Source organism: Triturus cristatus, chromosome 7 (genome assembly GCF_964204655.1).
Source record: "Triturus cristatus chromosome 7, aTriCri1.1, whole genome shotgun sequence".
NCBI lineage: Eukaryota > Metazoa > Chordata > Amphibia > Caudata > Salamandridae > Triturus > Triturus cristatus.
In genome coordinates this window covers 1,723,704,446-1,723,723,084 of record NC_140590.1, presented here as the reverse complement: position 1 = coordinate 1,723,723,084, position 18,639 = coordinate 1,723,704,446, and positions in this window count along the sequence as shown.

Genomic DNA, 18,639 nt, shown 5'->3' with positions numbered 1-18,639 from the left:
TCCCCACCAAGGCTGAGCATTTGTGACTGGGCCCCTCAATTGATAACAGCAAATGAATGGGCTGTTTCCCTGGTGCTGGAGCTCATAGTTACAGTAGCTCATTGAGATGTATGTAACTGGACATCATCATCACATGTATGGGATGAGCATTTATTTAAAAATAACTTGCTACCTATAACGGCCGCAGTGCCTGAATCATGAAAAGCTGAAACAAAAAATCACTTCAGAAAAGATGTATTTACTTAAAGATCTCTGCTATGGGCAGGCGTAAAGCACGGGGAAGCATAGACTCTGAGGGATTGTCATTCTTGAGATCTTACAAGGATCTAGGAAAGGAAATTAACTGAAGATTGTCAGGGATCTACAGCATATGTTTAATCTATGAAGCACCAAAGAGGATAGAAATGTGTGTGCAACATGCTTTAGAAAGCTAGGGTACAATATCGGATGTGATTCAATATCCCTCCCCTTCGGAAACTAGGATTCTCTTGGAGGAACTAACGCAAAATACTAAATATAGGAATAAAAGCATCCAAAGCAAAGGGTGACCTGAATTTAGCATGGTCTGTAGATTTGGGCCAGAAGGATACAGACCCGGAAGAGGTAATGGCTAACCACGGTATTGGGGTGGTGTCCATACAATCTAGCCAATGATTAATAAGATTCAAAGTATTACACCAAAGACAGCTTTACAGATGTGGATTGTTTTGCGTGTGACTGACTGTGAACTCAATATGTGTCAGATATAAGGTTTAAAAAATCCTCTTTATGACGCATCTGAAGATTGGACGTTCGAGAAGACAAGACATGGAGATCCGACTGCTCTCCTAGGGTTGAGGTCAACCTTAGCACTTACCTAGCTTTTCTCAGCAGATGGGATGAGTTAGTGTTGCCAACTTATAATAGAATGTTATATATTCTCGGTATGATGCTAACTAAAAGAGACTTTGCAACAATTTGCGGCAATGCTCTAACCCCAAGATTTGAGGGCTTGAGATTGGGAATTGATTGAGAATAGCAGAGGAAAGAGCCATATTTGTGGCGTGGGGCTGCCAAAAGATGGGACAAGATTTGGGCAGCATGGAGGGATGCTTAGGGACTCATTACAATGTCGGTCGGAAAGCAATCTGACCGACTCCTTGTCGGAATCGGTTTTTACCGGCTTGCGTTCAGCGAGTCCGATCAACAGATTATGATGGTTGCAAACACCATTTGATAGTCTCCCATTGACTTCAATAGGAGCCTGTGTTCCAACCTAGAACACAGGTGTTTGCGGAAAACCTTGCACACTGTTGCAGGCACCCCATGGTGCCTGCCACACTGTATGTGGTTCTAAAGGACGGTTCCTTGGGTACCCCCACGGGCCACAACCGGAGGCCTCAGGGTGAAGCGGGCCTGTTACGGGCCCCCAGTTTCAGTTTCCGACAGCCGAATCCGACATCGTACTACATCGGTCGGAAACTCGTTCGTAGAGATGTACGATTCAGCTTCGACCGACTCAGAGTCTCCGAATGCTAGTCAGAACTGATTCTGACTGACCAAATGGTTACTTTTCCATCTTAATCGGTCGGTCGAAAGAGTTTCTGAGTTGGTCTGAAACGTAGGTTCTGACACATTTAGGAGTATCCGACTGCCTTTCGGAGCATTTCCGACCGTCATCGTAATGAGCCCCTTAGTGTTGTGACTACTGGTTTTAAGTCCTGGACAGTCCACTCGTAAGAATTACAGTGACTCCTTGAAACGCAGTCTGCTGAGAATAGTACAAGGCAAATAGAGTATCTTTCACAAGGCAAACCTGTAAGTGCAGCAACATAGTCACACTGAGAGCGCAATTTTCGGGGTTCTTTACAATTTATCACACTATTCAGTGTTGATACACCACAATTTCTTTTTATTATAACATTATTGCTTTTATTACACACTGTTAAAAAATATGTTAGAAAAAGAAAGTACGCAATATGTCATAGATGAATCCGTGGGCATTCCATGGGTAGGTAACCAGTGTTGTTATAAAGAATACCCAGCTTATATCACAGATAGGTCACTATTAAGGGACAGTCAGGATTTTTCTACAAATTTCCAACAGTATGTAATTTTATGACATGTTAAGTGATAGAAAGATATGATGTTGTCAAGATTGACCACAATATGTCATGGATGGGTTCCTCTTATTATATCAACAAAAAGGAAGGGGGGACAAGGAGCTAATTATGGTCCAATGCCTGTGCTCCTAAATCGAGTCGTCAAATCAAAAAGGGGGGCGTCACTGTTTTGAAGGTAGGGGTGCCAAAGGTCACCCACTCACCAAGAGGAAAAAAGGAGGAAAACAAGCAAAAGAATGATCTTAGGTCGAGAACCCACTGTTCTGAGGCAAGAGCAAGTCTTGTCTCTTGTTGCCCTCACACACCCGAAGGATGTCATGCTTCATCATCGGGCATTTGCTCCTCGTTGGGCCAGCATTGCAATGCCCTACGGGTGCCCTGAAGGGTCACTTTGGCGGAGAACTTTTGAGAACAGCCGTCAGAAGAGTGCAGGTATGTGGGGTGAGTCCTATATGAGGGGTAAAAGTGTGAGTCAAAGTTAAAACTGGCTAAGGATTACCAAAGAGGGTATATTTATTGTGATGGTACCCTTGTCAGAGTATAAAACCCGAAGGTCATGCGTTACTCCACTGGGCATATGTGCCCTGGTAAGTAAAAAGTCTACATGTTTAGCGCCTGGTTGGTCACAAGGATCCGTGGCGCTTCATCGGGGCCCTAAAATAAGCCGTAGTGTAGAAGTGCAAGTGAGTGGAGGGAGTAAGACCCTCTGTAAGATCAGGGCGGGCCAAGACTGTGAAACACTACAGTAAGGCTACAACTGGATAAATGAACCACTCCTGATATGCCAGTGCTTGGATCGTGGTGAGTGGTGGGGGAGGTGGGGATTCGGGAAGGAGATTCATAGTCAAGTACATAGGCAGTGAGCGACCAGGTGGCCCCATCACCGGGATGAAAATTATGTCATAGTTGAGGGAAATGTTTATAAAAAATAAAAGTGTTGATCAAAGTATTAAAGTATTAAGTGTTTGGTCCTTGTTTCTTTGCATTCTCACCCATTGTGTAAATGAATGAAAGCTACACACATGTACACACACTATATGGTACCAGAATATTGTTGTTGCAATATCATCTGACATAAATAATATATCCTAAATATAGTTTGTGGTAGATATGTCCCCACTAGAGTTAAAAGAAAATCTGGACCCTATATGAACGATATTCAGGACACTATATGTTTGTCAGACACTATTGACATTCCTGCCCAATATGGGTGTGTGTGATGTGCACACATTAACAAGTACATGTAGACATACTGCTGAGATTGTTTGATGATGAGATAGGATATGCATGTGGCAGTGGCGAGTCATAATATTGAGTTTTTAATATCAGCTTGCATAAATATCAACTCCACAGCATCAACTTGTAGGTGTAGCATTATAATTGTAATTCTGTCCACCTATATGTACACGTACCTTGATGATATCGTGGTAGTTGATATCGTCCAGGTCGATATTCGTCCCGGTCGATATTTGTCCAGTCCATGTTCGATATTGTGGCACATGCTCATGTGGCTCGTGGCTCACACACTGTGCAGAGCCAGCAATGTGCGCCTGTGTGACCGCCATCTTTGAAGCTGCATGCTGCCACGTGCAGTTTCCACTTATATCTGAGTCAAGAGCACATTGTACCTACTGGCAATTCTGCAGGGTACTTCAACTAAAGGAAGGGGTAGGTGCTTGTTGAGATAATGTACTTTATGGCAAAAGTATGCTTATTGCTATGTTAAAACAGTAAGGCACTCATTATCAGTGGCCCATGAATTCCCAATCTGTCATAATCACTATCCAAGCTGACTAAGCTAATGGTCTCGTGTTCTAAAGGGGATTGCAGCCGCAAAGCCTGAAATGCACAACATTGCAAGCTCTGTGGGAACAAACCCACAACAGGAATGTACTAAATGTGCATTACCAGTAACAAATGCCCACATTATGACTCCTGCTGCTTCACAAGGAGAAGGTGTCACCCTATGCCTTAGAAATTGCAAATGTATGTATCAATGGTTTGGGACCATGACTGTGGCTGCCTCAATGACTAGATACCACCCCACAAGAGGGTAACATCTATTTTAAAGTGGCAAATTGGAAGCTGTCCATAAGGAGCTGTGCCGTGGGCATTGAGCGCAGCATGTGGCATGTGGTAGTCCAGGGTAGCACTGCCTGCTCCCCCAGTGTCCTTCACAACATGACATTTTTTACCAGTGTTGCATTAGGCCACTGCAGGCACACTGGCTCCATAGAGAGGTGGCCTCAACAGTGCCTTCCTTGCAAGAGGAAGTGGAGCGCTAGAGGAAAAAAAATGTAATTTTGCTTGGGGAAAAGTAAATATTTGTTCAGAGCCATGTGCTAAAGTAGCTGACGGTACTAGTGTGAAGCAGTAATAAGGTTATCATTCCGTATTTCCTCCAGATTTGGCATTTACCAGAAAAACATGATATTGTCTATTTGCAAAAAGGTGACTGCATATTTCCGCTTGCTTTTGTTTCCATTTTGTATTATTGAATACTACAGCCATGCCAAGTGATTACTACACATTTCCAAATCTGTGCATTAATTCATATGTACCCTGTGGTGTATATGGCTACTGGCTACTTTAAATCTACTTTAAATCCTAACCATGTGCTCTAGGAACAATAAATACTTTCAAACCGAGTGATTTTACAAACTGAATAAATGGGAGGAGCAAACTTTACAGCATGAAACAATCTGTCCAGAGTGAGTCCATGAAACAGGACACAGAGGACCTTATTACGATGTCGGTCGGAGTTGCCTTCGACTGACACTGCTGCGGATTGGGAACCAAGCAACCTCAGGTCGGTGGTTGCGACTGCATTATTTGGGTTCGACCGCAAATCTCATTTCACAATGGAAGCTTGTGTGGCGGGCTGAAACTGCCTGCAGCACAAGCTCCCATTGAGAAATGGGAATTTGTGAACATCCCTGCACCGTGCGGCAGTCACCTCACGGTCTCTGCTTCACGATGCCTGCCACACGGTGCAGGGATGTACAGGGGAGACAGATGTAGAGGGCCAGAGGGGAATGGGGCCCTGCTAGGAGCCCCCAGTGTCGCTATCCAACAGTCTTTCCATGTCAGAAAGCCTGACATGGAAGGGCTGTTGGAAACCGACATCATAAACCCGATGCCGGAAATCCCGTCCTTAAGGAATTATGAGGGGAAAACATCCTTAAGAACGAAGCCGGAATCACGCTGTGCCTTCACACTGCCAGCAACAGAATGAATGCATCTTTAGCGCGCATTTGTTCTGCACGCTAGTCATTACAGTGACTTGCTTTAGGAGGGCGCAATGGTGGAGTGGTGTTGGAATTCAAGTCCAACACCTTCCCTACTGTTGTGCAGACTGGAGTTGGAATCGGAAATGAAACTATGCCAACATCCAGCGTCTCCCTAAGGCAAGTAGTTAAACAAATTCCGTGCAGAACAAATGCGTGCTAAAGACGCATTATTTCAAATGATGGAGTTCCTAAAGCATGCATGAAAAATGAATGCGGAATTCCATCATACATTCATTATGAGGCCTTTCCAACTGACTGACAGGCTCCAGGAGCCTGTCGGATTGTGTCAGATGGTCCCTTTGACTTCTGTCTCCGAATGCATGCATCATTTATGCGTTGGTCAGACTGCAGCAGTAGATGCGGTTCGGACCACAACCTACAAGCCGTTGGTTGCAGTCCCAACTTCATCGTATTCAGGCCCAGTGTGTTCTCAAAAATGCCCTACATCTCTATCGGTAATAATTCACTGTAGAAACTTGAGCACAACTTACAGGTCTGCAAATGGTATATGCAGTAAGCATTGCCAATTAGCTTTACATTCCCTTATTTGCTTGTTCAGTAAAGTATTTTTAGAGTGCAGCTTAACCGAATTTACAGGACCGCATTACAAAAAACAAACTATACACTGCATGGAGATTTAAAAATTACAAACATATGAAAATTAGTTAGGCACTTGTGCATTAACTTCCTGCCACCAACTTTAACCCTACATCGACTCTGCTCTCCAGATGGCCCTTTGCACTCCTCATTTGGCCACTTCCAGATCAGCATAGAAAGAGTTCCCTAAGTATTTAGATGTGCTGGTTTAACAGATTGTCCCTCAAGGCTTTCATGCATATCAAATCATGAAAAGTGTAAAGTGAGCTTTCATGTGAGAAAATGCTTGAGCGTGTAACGTATGGAAGGTTCATGCTTTGTAATGCCCTGGTTACTTACCGGTAATCTTCATTAACCCAAATCCTGGTCTTTCTGTTGTTTTCCTTCTTGCAGAAAGGAGAAGTATCTCATGCGTGAAGCCTGCATCCAGGAAGATGGACGAGGAGGTAATGGAGTTTAGCCTATGCTACATACTACTCATAGAGCATCTGCTGCTTCCATTGGTAGTGTTCACCAAATTGTGGGTCCCTACTTTCTGGTGGACTGTGAAAGTCAAGCAATAAGCAATAAATATGCATTCTGCATTCATCTTGCCACGTTCGCAGTGCTTCAGAGAAAGAGGACAAATGAAATAACATGCTATGTCTTTCGACAAATTGCTGGTATTTTAGGCCAAAGCCTACCAGACAGCACAGCTGCCTGGTTGCAAACACATATTGGGAACATGCTGTAAGCTTCCCTAGGAATACATTTTGCCCATTGCTTACCACTGACTTTGTGTTTTGTAACTCACATTTTCTTGCTTTCTATTTGCTGGCTTTATTTATTTTAGGCGATCCAGCATGTCTTTGTCCCTCTTGTGGAGCATAGCCTGTTTACCTCCTCTCCCACTGGCTTCTTGTATTCTTCAATGAGTGATCCAGTTCTGGGAACTCTTTCTTTCTTTTTCGTGATGCACTCCACAAGTGTACATGTGTTTTCAGTTGTCTCCTTTGTATTCTAGTTCAGTAAGCAGTAAACGTGCTGTATTTCTTTGAAAAGTTTTTCTGCCCCCTATCTTTCTGCTTGACTGATTCTACTTATCTCTGCCACTATCAGTTCATCATTCTCACATGCTTGTGTGGAACAATGTTCTATCTACAAGATTGTTTATTGTGTTCAGTGCTCTTTTACTAATAGTAGAACTTAAACAATCCCCTTCCTCGCTAATGCCATAGGTGCTGGAAGTAGAGCAGTGGGGTGCTTAAGCACCCCCAAAGTAACCACCCTGGAGTGCAGATGTGGAATGAGCAATAAACAGACCTTTACATTTGGTTTTTCTCTTGTCACATTAGCTGGGCATTCAAAGACAGAGTTCAAATGTTGGCCACTGTCTTCCAAGGGAGCTTAGCATGTACTTTTCTTTTTTTGATTGCAAAGTAAGATGATTTATGTGGTAATCTTGCTGGGTACTCGGCGTGTGAAAGGAAAGACTGTAGGAAGTTGAAAATTGAAGAACACGGGAAATGTAAGAGGCTAAAAAGAAACAACGAGGGACACACTGATGATGACTTCAAGGGGACGGTAATAGAACAAGCTACCAACATCAATAGACAAGGACCCAGAATTTTATTGGAAAAAGAACCAAAAGGGGTAAATCGATTGTCAAAACATTTCGTCATGTGATCTATGACAACTATTGTTCCCATAAGATAATACTCAATTATTTGGAATACTCGTTCATGTATCGATATATTGATAAAAGTGGCACTTATTGTGCTAATAATGATGTGAGCATTTTACACATGCTATATAATCAGTTAGCAAATACATTCTACAGAATTGATATTCGAGTCTACATGAATGTTTAAATAATTTTGCATACAAAGTGCATTTTGTTTTTGGGTTTTTTGTGATCATAAACTGTATTGCTTTTCCTTCATTCCTCAGACTTAGGACCGTGAGTAGTGCAAAATGCATGGAGGGATTTAGTTTGCACAGATATGCAGGCGGGATCTCAAATGCACGTATTGACATGTTTGATGAACTTGGTAATAACATAAAAAGAACAAAATATCAATGAATGGAAACAGCTTGATTTATTGAATCACCAATTGACAAAATATATGTTTAGAGATTATAGTGTGAAAGGGTTTGGAATTCTAAAGTAGTGCGAGTGGGGAGACACAGTCCAATCACAGGGTCAAGTCATTACAGGAATATTGTGCAGTGCCTAAGATCATAAGGTGACACCCCACCAGCCCACTATCATAATGTAAAACCAGCATAAGAGTCTCTAATAAACGGGAGGGTGCGGGTATTAACTTTTATGAAGTATATTATTTGTCCACCAATACAATCGGGTTGAATGATGATATCCTATGGGGCAGCATAGTGTTATAGTAATCGAACACCAAAAGATAAGAACAACAACAGAATAGATCCTCTGATATTATTAGAGATAGAAATAATTGGCTATTTTTCCAACTGATAGCATATGCCATTCCTAAAAAGAGGATGCTGGTTTACTCATTCGGGAGCTAGTTTAAGAATATCACCAACCCATGATAGAAAAATCATACAGGAACACTTTATTCTTTTCTACAATGAAGACAATGGACAGGCATAGGAAATAGGTTACTTCTTTCTAATACAAAATGTCTCTAAAATATTATTAGTAAGTATATAAACATGTCCTATGACATAAAACCACCAAAACAACATATAAGATTAGTGAAAGAAATATCTATGTTCTCAGTTTGAATTAATTTTGTGATATTCTCCCTTGATGCAATAGTGTTTACTAATATCTTCAAAGAAACTTTGAACCCATGGCAACGGGCCCAATAATGTACAACAATGTGAAACGGCTAAACAAGTGGCCTGCCATCACACTGATTGGAGGAATACCCCATGATGATGCAACAGACTCTGATTGGCCAATTTGACGCCCTGTTGGCATCATACATGTAGAGGAATGGTGAGTGAAAAGATGCCAGCCAACTCGCAAACTCCAATATTCAGGAGTTGCGGGGATCTAAGTAGGTTAGCTGCTGGGCTGGATCCTTGATGACCTTAGTAGGACACAGGTCCACAATGAATGGACAGGACATTTGTGGGCCTAATAATACTTACCCTAGTTTGTAATATATACCTGCTGCTTACTTTTTGGTGTGTGAATTATGGAGCGGCCTGCCCACCATTTTCCATGAGGTTGAGTGGAAGCTCTTTAAGAGTAGCTACCAAGGACTTGATTTAGAGTGTAAGTATTCTTAGGGGTTTGCCTCACTCTAGCTGAATGGTTTCTAACAATATTTTCAGAACAGATCTTCTTAGAACATAAATACCATTGTAGTATGTACAAGAGGTTCTATTATTTTCTATTCTATTGGAATTTGTAAAGTGCATTGCTGGCCAAAGGCGTCCCAGTGCTAACATCCGAACCACAGCTGACAATGCATGGCCATTAACACCCTAGATGGCACAGGGGTTAGACATAGAGCCAAGTTGTCAAGTGCTTCCTAAACATAGGTTTGGTGTCAATCAAGTGTAAGCTATTTGGCAGAGAGTTCCAAAGCTTAGAGACAAGGTAGGGAAAAGAAAGCCCACCACACCGCTTCCTAAGGATATGAGGAACCTTTATCATTCATGCATTTGCCGACCTTAGGGCTCTGTCAAGATGATATGTCTGCATTAAGGCTCATTATAAAAGAAGGCATTTAGCATGCAGTCCTTCATGTGCAATATAGAGAGTCTTAAACTTCACCGCTGTTCATTCAGGAGCTAATCAAGGGAAGCCAATGCACTGTCTGGGAATCTAAAGTAAGAGGCGAGTTGACACATTTTGTACCAACTTTAGCCTTTTAGTCTCATGTCTTGGGGCCCGCAGCTAGAGCAAATTTCAATGGTCCAGACGTGAGAGTATCAAGGCCTAAACAAGTGAAGTTGATAAAGGAGGGAGAAGGTCTAGAATTTTACAAAGCATCCTGAGAAAGTCAAAAGAACTGGCCGATATTTTTCTCGCTTGTGATTCCATTGAGAGGGAACTCTCTTGCCACATCACTAAACTTTTTATGGAAGTTTTGAGGACCAGTGATTTTCCTAAGCATTCAGGCCATCTGATTAGAGGCTGGATATTAGGATTATTACCTAACATCACAATCTCTATTTAGTCCACATTGCGTTTTAGACAGCAGTTGGCCATCCAGCTGGCTACTTTCTCTCTACACGGTCCAAGTTGTTAATACTGTGGTCCTTGCTCGGGTGCAACAGAGAACAATAATTTGGTATCATCCATGTAGGAAATGATCAACATTCCAAATGCTTAAAATCTCAGCCAACGGACGCATATAGAGATTGAAAATCATGGGGCTGAAAGCAAAACCCTGAAGCACTCCACACTGCAAGGGAAAGATATTGGAATAAGTCATTTTGTCCAGCACCTGAAAAGTCCTATCCCCTAGGTACAATGTAAACCATTTTAGAGCAAAATTCGGTGTTGCGATAGGCTGAATAAGACATATACGTATATATGTATAATAAAAAAAGATCCGGTGTGGTTGCATAATCGGGCATGAATATGAGGAGAATTACTATCACAAACCAATGAGAAAATCTTTGTAGGAGCACACAGTGTGCAGTGAATCACTTGTTACACAGTGATGAAAAAAGTAAAAATAATTGTGTTATCTGAGAAGGGAACTCTGTTTGCTCGTGCCTCTTGATTATCTTTTCAGGATTTCCAAGCCTGGGAAATACCCATATACAACTTGATTATATGGTATTGTATGAGAGTGAGAGTCTCCTAAAAAAAATTAGGTGTTTACCTCCCCTGTACTGTAACGGTCAACTACTCCATTTGATCATGTGCATTTAATTTTAATGGGAACTCAAGTATCCTTCTTGTTAAAAAATGTTCACTCCCTCCTTGTTGATTTGTTGATCAAACCTAATCAAGAATTTTTACTTGGTGATGCACAAATGATAAATATTCACTGAAACCCAATTTCAGCATATTAACATTTGTGTTGAATATAGCTTTATTGGTAAAACTGTATGTCTGTACACATTTATTAGCCATTGCAATAGAACATGTGCTGTCTGTAATTGTCAGTTGTTAGACTTGGCCCTTTCTGCAGGGTCAGCACCAAACTTTTGCCTTCACCCTCCTGATAAAATTGAACGTTACAGCTTCTTGCGACACCTCAAATGTAATTTACCTTTTGAAATGCCCTTGTGGCTTAGCATATGTTGGGAAAACCAATAGCAAAATAAAAACTCGTATATTTGAACATAAAAGTAACATTAGAACAAAGAACATTATATCAGCAGTAGCAATTCATTTCAATGAAAGACAACATAACATTGCACAACTGAAATTTACGATTCTGGAAATTGTGGAAAAACAGAAGGGAGTGACAATAACAAAGTCCTCTTACAGAGGGAAAATTATTGGATTTATAGATCGGATGCTATGAAACCGAAGGGACTCAATGATCGCTTGGAATTAGCTTGTTACCTATGATTATTTGTCTATGATCTTGCCATCCCTGCTTTAAACAATTTTTAGACTGAAGTCATGTTCATTTGTGATTATGATCATTGTTTTTATTCAGTTTCCTTTATTTTTGTTATATTTTCTTACACCTTCTCAGACATTCTAACTTGATGCAAACAATATTTTCACCGTTTTCCTTGAATTTTCTATCATTTTATCATCATCACAGAGATAAAATCGATATAAAACCTTAGAAAGTTCGAGGAACATATATATTGAATTTTTTCATGTAATCGTATCAAATACATTAATATTTTTTTAGATTAGGGAACACTCCTTACTCTATTCACTATATTGTGAACAGAGGTCACGATACTAAACACACTACAACATGGACCTTTACAATAGGGAACCTAACTATAGTACCGTTAGTCCACTTTCTATATTTTTGACACACGTCAGACACCAAGGATGCCTCACATGATGTGATATACACCGATATATGCGGAAACACGGATATAACACGTTAGAAACTATAGAAAAGTAAGAGTTTGATACATCATTAATTTAACTGCCTTTATGGAGATTAAGATGGCACGTTTTTTAAATTCCCTCATGAAGCCTTAGAAAGCCCAAGGAATACACATATTGATATAATCTTATCAAATACACCACCCTTTTAGATGAGGGAACACTCCCTCCTCTATTCATTGTATTGTGAATTGAGGTCACTATACAAAACACATTGCAACAAGGCGCTAATTTTGACATTTACAATAGGAAACCCAGTTACAGGACCGTCAGTCCGCTTTCTACACCTTTGACACACGCCTGATATCAATGGCGCCTAACACGATTGGACAAACATTGACATAAGCAGAAACATGGATAGAATGCGTTAGAAGTTACGGAAAGGTAAAATTTTGCCACACCATGTTTTTGACTTATAATTTGACCATTTTTTGGGAGACTAACATGGCACGTCCTTTTAATTCACAGCGGTGTAACTATCGCTGCATTTTTTTACTATCCTGCACCATGCGTCTACCGTGCAGGATTAACTTCTAATTTGATTTTTTTACTCGATTAGTTTCACCACCATTTACAGAGCCATTCCAACAGCATTTATATCACGCAGCCCTTATGCTTAAGAACACTATTTACAGCACAGTAAAGGTGACATTGCATATAAATGGATACATCAACCTTAATTGTTGATCTAAAGTATTATTTACATATACATTAGGATGTGGAACCTCATAAAGTTAATTTTGGGTTTTATTTAGATTACCCCGGAATAAGTGCACATGAGTGCACAAAATGCATTGGGAATATTTTTCAAAACATGTCGTAACATTATTGGAAGACGAATGAATGAAATGATACAAAAGAGAAATGGACTAACTTAAGGATTGAAATAAAAAAACTTTATTTTCAATTGAATAATTGTCTGATAAATCCATTGAAGAAATTTATGTTGAACTGATGGTAATCGCATGAGGGATCTATCACACAGCGCCCAGCGGGACATCCACTATAATTAGTGGATGCATGTAAGGTCATGGCTAATTTTTGCCACGGTCTCTCTGGAAATACAGTGGGAGTAATGGTGGTGTCTTGTGATACATGAGATTTGTCACTACACATACACAGTTCCTTACACACCTATCAATATCCTTATCCATGCCAGGTCACCAGAAATCACATCTTGCCCTTCTTTTCATTCTTGACATACCAGAATGTCCTTAATGCAAAAGTTCTAACAATCTAGAGCGTAATCTCAAGGGTACAACTAATTTATCAGTTCTCCTAACAATCCCTGTTTCTGATTCAACAGATAATTCACACCAGATCATTTTGTATTCTGCTAAGTCCTCGTCAGTAGATAAATGGCGATTAGGATGATCAGCTAAACATGAAACTACACGTTGTAACATGGGATCACCCAAAGTGGCCTGTTTCCATTCCTCTAAACTAATTGCACCGTTGCATGCTTCATCTACAGAGGCTACCAAACACTCCTCATCAGAATCTTCATGTGCTACATCATCATTGGAATTTTCAGGTAGAGGTAATCGTGATAAACAGTCTGCATTGACATTTTTAAGACCAGGTACATACATCTCTTAAAAATCATATTCCTGCAATCTGTATAACCATTTTGCGATTCTGGGAGTGGCTTTGCCGGCTCCTTTGGTAGTGCAAATGTCTACTAATGGTTTGTGATCAGTTCTCAATTCAAACTTTGTGCCCCAAATATAGGTTTTAAAGTGATTGATACCCCCAAAACAGGCAAGGGCTTCCTTTTCAATAAGAGAATAAATAGCTTCTGCACCCTTTAGCGTACGAGAAGCGAAAGCGACTACCCATTCGCTGTTGTCTTTCCTATGCATTAAAACAGCTCCCAAACCGTATGCACTGGCATCCACAAATATGATGGATTTGTTGTGGGGATCATAAGGCTTGAGAGCTACAGCTTTGACAATATCATTCTTTATGCTATCAAAAGCTGATTGACATTCAGGGTTCCATGTAAAATTGACACCTTTCTTCATTAAAAGTCTTAAACAGTGGACCTTTGATGCAAAGTGTATTACAAATTTTGAGTAATACTCTGCGAGCCCTAGAAAGGAACGTAATTGTTCCTTGTCTGAAGGCGGTGTAGCGTTTTTAATGGCATCAAGTACATGTTTTTTAGGCCTGACCCCTTCTGCAGATAAAGTGTGTCCCAATTAATCAATTTGTGTCACAGCAAATTTACACTTCTCAGCAGAGACGGTCAAACCAGCAAGTTGTAATCTCATCAAAACTTCTTTTAAAATGGACGCATGATTTGTTACATCTTTCCCCCACACAAGTACATCATCTTGAAAAACAAGCATATTGTCGATACCTTTGAGAATGCTGCACATAAGTCTTTGAAAGACTGCAGCAGCAGAAGCCAATCCAAAGAGCATTCTTAAAAATTGAAATGCACCCTCTGGAGTGATGTATGATGTAAGGTGCCGAGAATCGGGGTGTAATTTTATTTGATGGTACGCATTAGATAAATCTATTGATGAGAAATATTTGGCATCCTTAACAGAAGCAATCATCTCATTAATACGTAGCAAGGGATGGCGATCTATTCAAATGTTTTTATTTAGGTCTCTTAAGTCCACACACATGCACAATTTTCCATTAGGTTTGCGTGCCAAAACCACTGGACTAAGCCATTCCGAATATTCAATAGGTTCAATAATATTTTCCTCGCATAACCTATCCAATTTTTGCTTTAATTGTGGTCTTAAAGCGAAAGGTACATTACGAACCTTGAGAACCACTGGAAGGGAATCTGTTTTTAACACAATGCGGTGCTCGAATTTATTCAAGCAACCTAATTTTGCACTGAATAGATCAGGATATTTCTTACTCCATTTAGAAACAGTACAGTCTTCTGTTAGAAGAACTTGGTTGGGATGATTGGGATCGAGAATTATTCCTAAACTCTTCTGTTCCTTCCATCCCAACAAAGCCCTACCCTTTTCAACCACGTATATGTTGGCTTGAGCACTTCTTCCTTCGTATAGAATGTTGCCAACAGAATATCCTAAAACAGGAAGTTTGTTTCCAAAATACCCTATGGGTTCAACATCGGATGGCAAAAGATTACATTTGCCAATAGACCCCCAGATATTTTTGTCAATTATAGTAAACAGCGAACAAGAATCAGCCCATAAGGAGACATTGACCTGGTTGATAGACAAAGCACATTTGGGTGGTTGGTATGTACCAGACACTTCATCAACTTCATTGTCCCAAATGACTAATACTTCGATTTCACTATCACTATCACTTAAAGGTGATTCACAAGTATCATTAACTACATTCACAGAACGCTTCCAGAATTCACGATCGCCAGTTCTGCACATTTTAGAAAAATGTCCTGTTTTGTTGCACTTGAAGCATGTCACATTGATGGCAGGACACCATGGGGTATCTGCAGAGTGTTTGTTACTACCACACCTGAAGCAAAAACGTTTGTTAGCTGTAAAATGCGTTCTTACTTTGGAGAAATTAGTACGAGGATTATTATACTTTACATTAATTGGGTTAAACTTTGGTTTAGGTTTGACTACATCGCTGTGATTTTTAGGTACAGCAACTATTATTCTGGATTTGCGATTCTCTACAGCACATACATCACTAAGGTTTTTGGTGTGCTCATTGTTCAACTCTTTTACATATCGTGAAGTATTTTCGACTCTTCTAGCTACACTAATGGTTTTTTGTAAGGACGGATCTTTGAGATCCAGCAATCTTTCTTGAATTTTGGAATTGTTGGCTCTGTTAATGAATTGATCTCTGATAATTTCTTCATGAAGATCTTTAAATTGACATGTCACAGCTAGTGTACTTAAGGCTGCAACATACTGTTCAACAGTTTCACCTGATAATTGCGTTCTGGAAAAGAATTTGTGTCTTTCGACAACAATGCTGTTTTTTTTACCATAATTCTCCTCAAAAGATCTTAAGGCTTCTAGATACTCGTCAGTGACAAATTGTTCTGCCTTAGAACTATCAAAAACGATCTCGTCATCAGTGGAATTACCATCTTCACCGCGTTCAGCATTATTTGTAATTTGTAATTTGTAATTTGTAACTGGGTTTTGTATCGCGCCAACTCACCGACAGGTCTCAAAGCGCTACTGACCAAGTACAGCAACAAAGATGAAATAAGAATATAGAGGTGTCTGATCTAGTAACCGACTATTGAGATGGGAATGCGTCTTTAAAGAGTAAGGTTTTCAAGGACTTCCTAAAATGGAAAAGATTGGGTTCTCTGCGAAGTGCCTCCGGTAGCTTATTCCAGATGGTAGGAGCCTGAACTGAAAAAGATCTGCCTCCTTTTGTTGTTAACTTGAAACGTGGACAGGATAGCAGAAAAGATCCGGACGATCGCAGGGCGCGCTTAGGTTCGTATATTTCGAGCCTTTCTTTTATGTAGGCTGGCGCCTGTCCGTGGATTGCTTTGTGGCAGATGCACATACTCTTAAATTCGACTCTCTGCACCATAGGCAGCCAATGTAGCCTATAGAGCAAAGGGGAGGCATGAGTCCTCCTCGGCATTCCAAGAATCAGACGTGCTGCGTCATTTAGGATAATCTGAAGACGGTTGATGGAGTTCTTTGGAAGGCCGAGGTACAACGCATTGCCATAGTCTATTCTAGACACTATTGTGGCTGAGACAATGGTTCGCAGCATATTCCTCGAGAGCAGGGGGGCGAGTTTACGTAGTTGCCTGATCAGATTGGTGCAGGAACCAACTACAGCGGATACTTGTTTGGCCATCGAGAGTTCCTGATCGATTTTCATCCCAAGACTCTTGACACTAGGGCACGGTTTTGGAGTAGGTCCTAGTTCTTGTGGCCAAAACAAATCATTCCAGGGGGAAGTAGAGGTTGAGATTACGAGGACTTCCGTTTTGTCTGGATTGATTTTCAGCAAATTGGACGACATCCAGTTCACTGTAAATCGTAGTATGTCTTGGGCCATGGACTGAGCCGATGGTGTATTATCGATACTCAGCAACAGCTGAGTATCGTCGGCATAGTTAAAAACTTTACAATTCATGTTTGCCAGGGACTCTATCAATGATTGTAGGTAAAGATTAAATAGGAGCGGAGAGAGCGCTGATCCCTGCGGGACTCCACAGGCTAACATGCCCACGTCTGAGACCTGGTCTGCCAACTGGATCTTCTGCGTCCTTCTTGTTAAGAAGGCTGTTAACCATTTGAGGGCTTGCTCTCCTATCCCAAACCTAGCCAGTCTGTCCAGGAGCAGTGCATGGCTGACAGTATCAAACGCCGCTGAAAGGTCTAATAATATCAGGGCGCTTGGCTTTTTACTGTCAGCCATGCATCTTAGCTCATCCAGTACCGACAGCATTACTAGTTCTGTGCTATGGTGGGCACGAAAACCAGCTTGCCGCTCCTGGAGAAGGTGGTGAGATTCCAGGAGGGATGACAGGGATTTTAGTACGTGCTGTTCTAGTACCTTTGACAGAAATGGCAGCTGGGAGATTGGCCTGTAGTTCTTCAGGCTAGTTGGATCAGCTCCAGGCTTTTTTATCAGGGGTCTGACGCGTGCCTCTTTGAAGGTAGATGGTAATGATCCAGTGGCTAGTGAGGTGTTTAAAAGATCTAAAATCTGGTCTTCTAGAATCGGTATTGCTAGCCGAAGGATGTCGGGCGGGCAGGGATCAGCGGGGGAACCTGATTTGGTGGATACTACAAGTTGTCTCAGAATGGTGGAATCAATTTCGGGGAAGCTGGTAAAGACAGGGATTGAAGAGTTTGAAAGAGGCGGTTGTTCGATGTAGGGGACTGGGTTATCCTTCTTGATATCAGACAAGATGGTCGCTACTTTTTCGAGGAAATATCCTTGAAAGGTATCGCAGTCAATCAAGATATCTGCCTTTTCCTCCTTCTTACTCAGCTCTTTCAGGATTTGGAAGGTCTCTCTCTGAATGTTAGTAGCGTTGTTAATGCGTGTCTCATAATAATCCTTCTTGGCTGACATAATAAGCTTTTTGTATAATTGAAACGATGTTCTATATGATTCCCTGTCGGTATCCTTTTTGGATTTCCTCCAGCATCTTTCGAGGTAGCGAAGCTTTCTTTTTTGTTCACGTAGACCTTCGGTGAACCAGGGGGCTCCTTTCTCTGCACCTTTTATTTTTTGTGTCTTTTCAGGAGCTAGCTCATCGATTGATTGCCTAAGGGTGGTTATTATCATATCATACTTTGAGTCTAGGTCAGTACTATCAGAAGGGGTTGTAAAATTCTGTTTGTATTTGGGCAGGGCTTTGGCTAGGGTCTCAGAATTCACTTTTTTCCATTGGCGCACTTTTTTTGTTTTTAACGGTAGTTTGGCCTGGTAGATATTTTGCGGTAAGTCATACGAGATAAGATGGTGATCCGACCAAATACAGGGTGAAATACTTGTGATGACCGCTTTTGGTGTCGAGGACCAAATGAGATCTAAAATATGGCCTTTTATGTGGGTTGGAGCTTCCACAAGTTGTGTCAATCCAAGGGCGGTCATGGTGGTCTGTAATTTCTGGACTGACGGATCTTGATCACTTTTATCCCAGTGGACATTGAAGTCACCAGTTACCAGGATGTTTTTATAA